This window comes from Leuciscus leuciscus (assembly GCF_965113295.1).
Source record: "Leuciscus leuciscus genome assembly, chromosome: 16".
In the NCBI taxonomy this organism is placed as follows: domain Eukaryota; kingdom Metazoa; phylum Chordata; class Actinopteri; order Cypriniformes; family Leuciscidae; genus Leuciscus; species Leuciscus leuciscus.
The window spans coordinates 5,373,825-5,380,603 of record NC_138740.1 but is presented as its reverse complement, the minus strand read 5'-3'; positions in this window follow the sequence as shown (position 1 = coordinate 5,380,603).

Below are 6,779 nucleotides of genomic sequence, written 5' to 3'. Positions count from 1 at the left end.
ATTCCTTACTCTTTTATATGCATTACATATCATCAAAACATGCTCTACTGTCTCCTCTATTAAACAAACATCATATAATCCTGTGTTATGTACAATTTTTTTACAGTCTATGGTTATGTAGAGATGATGATGGGCGTTTTCGAGCCTCGTGAAGCTTCGACACCTTTGTGAATCTTTAGTTTCGAACCATTGATTCGGAGCCCGTATCAAACTGCAATTGTCACGTGATTTCAAGCTTCGTTGCGTCATAACTTTTTCGAAATGTCAACGGTTCGCCGCTAGAGGGCGATGATGATCTCTGTGAAATGAATCCATGAACAAGTGTTCAGATGTTGTTTATATATATATAGGCCTATATATAGCTGTATATAGCTGACAAAAGCTGGCGCATCACATGTATATATATAGAGAGAGGGTGGTGTCCTCTGTGAGTGTTTCTTTTTACCTGATCTCGATTTTATTTGTAGTGCTTTTCACAGTACATAATAGTTTCTAAGCAGCTTTACAGAAAATGTCTACAGTAACATTTTGAGTGATCTGTTGGTGACTGTGTCCAAGTAAAGTCCATATAAAATAACACATATTATTCGGACACTTAAATATATAATTGTATTTGATGATTTGTAGATTCAATAGATAAAACTTTCAATAAAACATTTGCCATTTGTTTTTAAAAGGTGTTTTAAGCTGACATAGCGTTGCATTTACAGTGTTTGACCAGCAGGCGTCACCAGCGCGCGGTGTCTCGAGTGAATCAATTTGCGAAGCAATCGGTTCAATTGATCCAGAGTTTCGAAAAGATTCGGTTCTCCCATGGGAACAGGTCCGGGAGTCTTCCCCATATAGATATTGAAAGCGGCTCCCTGATGCACGCAACTTATATACAATATCCCAGAAATCTAGGGAGCAAGAGAGAAGCCCTGTTTCCACCTGGTATTAAGATGCGTTTTCGGCGAACCGAATTATAATAAAGATATCTGACACCCAAATCATGTTAATCTTAGATAAATAAAGACTATGGTGTAACTATATTTTCTCCTGTCTTGGACCTGGACCAGATTTAAAAGATTTTGCATTTTGAGGTTAACTACACATCCATTGTAAGTAGCCTAGCTTTGTTTTCTTTTTCACATGCTGAACAGTGAAGAAGCACATGCTCCATTATTGTCTGGTTGCAGGGTGAATTCAGGCTGATTGGGACACGTTTTTCCCAAATTATCTTAATGACAAAAGTGCCCCAATTACCCTGAACTCACCCCTACATTTATTGTCCTGTTTACTGTTTTCCTATTATAATAAATAGTGAATAAACAAGACTTGTATGGCCTATATTAAGATGAGTAATGTCAATAAGTGGGCGTCATAGGCTAAAGCTTGTTAAGCCAACATATCATCAATTTCATTACCATCCGTTCCTACATTTAGCCTACAGAAATGACAGGATTAACTGCATGTTATGGATTCTGGATAAAACTTTTGAGAATTACATAGGCCTATTATATCTTGACGAATATGTTAAAACCGAGAGTGAGTCAGTGCATGTTACCACATTTAGAAGGCCATGAAACCCTACATTTTAACGTAACTCCATGTACTTCAGGATGAACCAATCAGACCAGAAGTCAAACTTTGCATTCCCCTCCTTCTACGCCTGTAATCTCCAATGATGATGTACATCCCGTTTTCTGATGGTGAAGGTAATGATGTGAACACATCTTTTGACATGGTTTCTGGCACGCTTGTATTATTCACTTGTACATGTTGATTATGTGGGGAAATAAGTGGCAAGAAGAGTGGAATTTGTGCAAGAATAATAAGTTGTATGAAACTCATTCGGAAATAACAAACAGACTTTTTAGCACTCTTAAAACTAGACTTGATCAAGTGGTCTACACCAGATGTCGTATGGGTCACACTAGTTTGACCCATGCTTTTTTTGCTGAAAGGTGAAGACTCAACTTTATGTGTGTTTTGTAAGATTCCCTTATCTGTCAAACATATTTTATTGGATTGTCCTGGACTTAATAGAAGCAGAATGCTCTTTTTTGAAGTTACTTCACTTAAGGACATATTTAATAAGATTATGCCTGAAAAGGTTTTGGATTTTTTTATCATATGTTGAAATCTTTTACAATATGACTTGCTTTGTTTGTTTTGTTTTTATTGTTTTCATATGATATTTGTATTTTTGTAATTGAATTTTTGCCATGAAAATAGCTTTGAATGCTGACATGGCATTAAATAAAATAATCTGAATCTGATTATGTGGGGAACGAAACATTTGTTGAAACAAATACTGGAAACAGTTCCATCTGAGTCAGATTCAGTCTTCATTCCAGATAGCACATTCAGTGACGTTACAGATGCTGAAGGAACTGTGCCAGAAGTGCCACAAGATCCACCACAGGCAACTGATTCCCAGGAGCCAGCGAAACAATGACTCGTTCTTTGAAAATCCAACACATGTGACTGAAAGTGAAACAGTAATGAGTCGCAGAGTTCACTGTGTAAGTGATATGATTCAAGCTTTCTCAGACAAAAAAACATTCTGCATGCAAATGTAAAATTTAAACGGGTACTCGAAAATGGTGAGGAGGAAGCTGGCATCGGGACTGTATTACTGAATTCTGGGACACATTTTTTGCAACAAGAACTTGTGGAACAACTTACATGATACCCACTCTGCATCACACTTACCAAGAAAGCGAGTGGGAAGCTGTTGCACGTATTTTAGCCATTGGATGGCTGCGCTTTGGTTACTTGCCAATTCAGCTGGCACTTCCTTTTCTAAAAGAAGCACTGTCCAGAAACCAGTCTAATGGAGGTGTTTTTCAATTACATTAGTCCAACAGAGAAGGATGTTTTAAGTGAAGCGCTCCAAGACTTCCAAAGTGCTGACATGGATGAAGTACTCAGTGTTGTCAGCAGTCACAGCTGCACATGACAACAATCTCCAGAAGATCCTGGAAGAAAGTGCTCATAAAGAGATGGTGCAACAACCAGCCTACATAATAAAATGCTGGAAACCCATTCTGCGATCTATTAGGGAAACCATTACTTCTGAAAATCTGGACAAGATAACTGAAAATCTCCAACCAAAGGCAAGAAATGTGCCAAAATCCATTAAGTTCCCACAATCAATGTCCCAGTCTGAAACAATCGTATCAAATCATCTCTTGTGATTCATTAGGGAGAGAGACCAGAAGGAGCTTGGTCTTTTTCTCAGATACTGCACAGGGTCTGATTTATTTCCTCTCTGATTTAATCTAAATAATCTGTTGTTGAAGCACTCAAATAGTTTTATTTGCATCAACTGATTCATTTATTTTTCTACACAGTTGTATGGATCTTTCTTTTTTTTTTTTTTTTTTTTACATATTTTTATTGAAAAACATGGAGCATAACAATAACATTTCCAAAAGACAAAACATTTTATATATATTAACTATCTTCCCACCCCCACCCACACCCACCCTCACCCTCAGCATCCAAAAAATCAGTTACACAGGTATAGAAGTTATTATACAAAGGCTAAGACAGACATGTCCGAATATTTTCAAATACATAAGTACATCATATATACACATATCAATCAGTTGAGTGAGAGGTATCTAATATTGCCTGTATCGATATTTGGTTATTTTCCAGAAAATGTATAAAAAGATCCCATATTTTATGGTAATCTTTTAGTTTGCCCTTTATACTGTAGGTTATTCTTTCCAATGCAATACAATGTGACAGATCTTTTAACCAATGATCAATGGATGGACCTTCTATGTTCTTCCAATAAAATGCTACTAAACGTCTTGCAAGAACTAGACAAATGTCAATCATTTTAGTGTGATAACCTGATAATGGTAGACTTACAGGAATTAAACCCAAAGCACATATTTCTGGGGTCATTGGAATTGGTTTTGAAATAATTGAAGAAATTAGTGCTGTCACTTTTTGCCAGAATGTCTTGATCACCTCACATTCCCAGATACAATGGAAGAATGTTCCCTTATGTTTTTGGCATTTAAAACATATATCTGGGATTTCCGGGTTAAACCTGTTTAACTTTTCAGGGGTGACATACGTACGCATTACCCAGTTGTATTGGATCAGCTTAAATCTAGTGTTAATTGACAAATTCTGGGCTTTAACACATATCTGGCTCCATTCTGAATCTGAAAGGTCATATTGCAAATCTATACCCCAAGCAATTCTCTTGGAATCAGATGATTCCTTAGAACCGTTTACAAATTTGCAATAAAACAGTGAAATTTGGTTTGTACTAAGTTCCTCATAAAACATAGCCTTTTCTAGTTCTGTTGGTATAGGTCTAGATAGTGAATGATTTTGTTTGTCATTGATATAACTGCGAATTTGCAAGTATTTAAAAAAGTGTTTCATTGGGATTCCAAATTTTTCATTAAGATCTTTAAAGGGCATCAATGTATCTCCCTCAAACAAATCCCCAACCTTACGAATGCCTTTTAGTGCCCACTGTTTAAAGCCAGAGTCATTTTCCCCTGGTCTGAAGTCCCTATTTCCCCAAATAGGAGAGAAGTAAGAGAGAGTTGGGACTTCTCCCAATGTGTGTTGAACATCATTCCATACTATCAAAGTATTTTTAACAAAGGGATTTTTGGTAGCCTTTTTTAGATTTTTATACAAGTCAGAGTACAAATACATATCCATCCCTATACCTTTTGCAACTATAGATTCTATTTCTACCCAGGGTAATTTCGGCTGCAAGGAGAACCAATAGGTGGCACAAGCCAACTGGGCAGACCAATAGTACCACTGCAAATTGGGTAAACGTAAACCTCCTCTGTCATAAGGGAGATATAACAATGTTAGGCGAAGCCTTGCGCGTCTATTATTCCAAATGAATTTGGTTAGTTTTTTTTTCATATTAGAGAAAAAGCCTAATGGAGGGGAGAGTGGAATAGAGCGAAATAAATATAAAAATTTGGGAAGAATGTTCATTTTTATAATGTTTATACGACCAATTAATGAGATTGGTAGGGAGGACCATCTGTCTACAGCGTCACAGACTTTGGTTATAACTGGGTTGTAATTGGCAGGAACTAACTTGTCAATTGTGGGAGTAATAACTATGCCTAAATATTTGAAGCCATTAATTGCATTTATAAATGGATGCCCAACCGGTGGTTGATGCCTTTCTTGGGTATTTAAAAACAATATTGATGATTTGGTCTTATTAATTTTATAGCCAGAGAACTTTCCAAATCTATCAATCAGTTGGAGCAGTGCTGGAATGGATCTCTCAAGTCTTGTTAGAAAAAGAATGGTGTCGTCTGCATATAGTGCTATTCGGTGATCGCGATTTTTAATTTGAATGCCCTTAATGATAGAGTTACTTCTGACTGCAATTGCTAAAGGCTCTAATGCTAGAATAAAGAGCATTGGCGATAGTGGGCATCCTTGACGTGTGCCCCTATATATATTAAAAGGTCTTGATATTGTATTATTAGTCCTAACTTCTGCTATTGGTTTAAAGTATAAAATATTGACCCATCGTAGAAATGAATCTCCAAAACCAAAACGAGCCAATACTTCATTCATGTACAGCCACTCTACCCTATCAAACGCTTTTTCCGCATCAAGTGATAGGATACATGTGTCAGGGACTTCCCTTTTTTCATACAGAATGTTTAAAACGCGCCTAATATTATGAGTAGCCTGACCATTCTTGATGAATCCATTTTGGTCTGGACCTATTACAGATGGAAGACATTTTTCTAATCTTGACGCCAATATTTTGGCAATGATCTTTACATCTGTATTGAGTAGAGAGATTGGTCTGTATGACTCGCATTTAGTAGGAGATTTGTCAGGTTTCAAAATTAAAGTAATTAAGGCATTTCTCAAAGTTGGTGGCAAATAACCATTTTGAAACGATTCGGCATACATTTCCTTCAGAGGGCCAACCAATTTATTTTTAAAAAGCTTATATATGTCAATTGGCAGACCGTCAGGGCCAGCTGATTTACCATTCTTCAGCTTTGATATAGATTCCATGACTTCACTTTCTTCAAATGTACGGTCTAAGTAATTTTTATCATCATCTGATATGAGTGGAAACTGAAGATCATTGAGAAATCGAGCTTGGTCTTCAGTAAAATGTGTTGATTCAGATTTATATAAATCTTTATAAAACGAAACAAAAGCATTATTTATCTCTAAAGGATCAGATGTTATTTCCCCATTCACCATTTGTATACTATTAATGGCTTTTTCTGTGTCCAATTTTTTTATTTGCCATGCTAATAGTTTTCCTGCTTTTTCTCCATGTTCATAGAAAGATTGTTTCAATCTTATTAAGCTGTTTTCAGCTTTTGTTATGGAAAGAGTATTATATTGAGCCCTAAGTTTAAGAAGTTCATGATGTATTGTATTTGAAGTGTCTAAATAAGCCTTTCCCTCTGCAAGCTTAATTTCTTTTTCCAATAAATCTAATTCCAATTTTATTTTATTCATTTTTGAGCTTGTAAAACAAATTATCTGACCTCGGATATATGCCTTGAATGCTTCCCACCTTATAGTAGCCGAAGTTTCATTTTTATTCTCTTTGAAAAAATTATCTATCTGTTCTCCAATAAATTTGATAAAATCACAATCATGCAGCCATTTCGGTTGGAGGCGCCAGCGACGAGTTTCTTTCATATCACTTATTGATTTGTAAACTAAAGACACTGGTCCATGATCCGAAATGACAATAGAATCATACTCACAAATTGTTACTCTTGGAAAGAGGTCATTAGAAATTA